Source organism: Lepisma saccharinum, chromosome 26 (assembly GCF_977018435.1).
Source record: "Lepisma saccharinum chromosome 26, izLepSacc3.1, whole genome shotgun sequence".
Taxonomy (NCBI): Eukaryota; Metazoa; Arthropoda; class Insecta; order Zygentoma; family Lepismatidae; genus Lepisma; species Lepisma saccharinum.
The window spans coordinates 52,925,085-52,926,331 of NC_139254.1; the positions used below are offsets into that span (position 1 = coordinate 52,925,085).

Here is a 1,247-nt window from a genome sequence, read left to right on the forward strand (position 1 = left end):
TTACACAGACTGAAGATTATTGCAAGATAAGATATCTTGAAGTCGATTAGGTAAGTTTTAGACTGGAATCCTTCTTATACAATTAACAATTTTTCATAGATTAGATTATAAACCGTAATATTTGTGACTTGTTTGTAGATGTATTTGAGTCTAAGATGTGAAGTGGCAAAGTATGTGAGCTGGCAAATGTAAACCATATACCTTAAATTATATATTTTAAATATATATATATACCATTTAATTTAATTGAATTAGAATTTTTTCATACATTAGAATCACACAGACACTTTATATTGTTAATATACTTGTGTGTATGTGTGTGGGTAGTGAGAGTTGGTAATACGAAGTTGAAATAGAGAAAACAACTGCTTGTATCCTTGAATTTGTGGCAAACTTGCCTTGAAAACCGAGAATTTTGTCATGGTCCTAGAGTAGCCACCCTGCAATCTGTACGTTTATAGAATATATTTCAAGGTAAATATAAATATATTGAAGAGGGTATATTGTATTTCTTGATCTGACTAACAATAAATTGATTTATTGACATCAGATGTAAGTTTGATTTAAGAAAAAGTTAGTGTGATCACCAGGGATCGAACCTGGGACCTTCCGCGTGTTAGGCGGATGTGATAACCACTACACCATGAGCACCTGTCGACTACCCTTCAAGCTTTTCACTTGGCAGTTTCTCCTGAGCCAGGCGAGAAACAAGTTCAGTGCTCTCTGGTGCAAGATTTTTTTAATTTATGTTTATTTCTGTAATGTAAGTTGTGCTGGTCCAATGCTCATTTAGACAGGTAAATAACAAAATTGTGATTAGTACCTTTACTTTTTAAAATACATCTCAATTTACAACACAGAATGTGTGCTAATACATAATACAAGCAGAATGTGATTATTCTAGAGCCACTGGCGTACTCTGGGAGGAAACTGATGGGGAAATAAAAACTGTCAAATGCAAAAAGGAAACTTGAAAAAAAAAAATTCTGTCTACGCTACTGACTGTCACGTTTTGAGCTCATCTTGACTGAAATATCATTCTGGGGAACAAATACAAATCTAAAGGTGCTAGGTCGGGACTGTAGGAGGGACGTGGAAGAAGTTCTCAACCTAATGTTTTGCGGTTTTTTCATGGTTTTGTGCGAGGTGTGAGACTTGCATTATCCTGATTGGCACCAGTTGTCTTGAAACCTCGTGAAGACCATAAGAAAAATTTAGCAAATGATTTCTTTCATTAGTGCAACTAG

General features: G+C 34.7%; 1 non-coding gene across 1 annotated transcript; it reads right to left on the reverse strand.

Moving 5' to 3' along the window:
• Window positions 1-578: 578 nt before the first annotated feature.
• TRNAV-AAC (transfer RNA valine (anticodon AAC)) lies at window positions 579-651 on the reverse strand. The gene has a single exon. It is a non-coding gene; the product is annotated as a tRNA-Val (tRNA).
• Window positions 652-1,247: the final 596 nt, after the last annotated feature.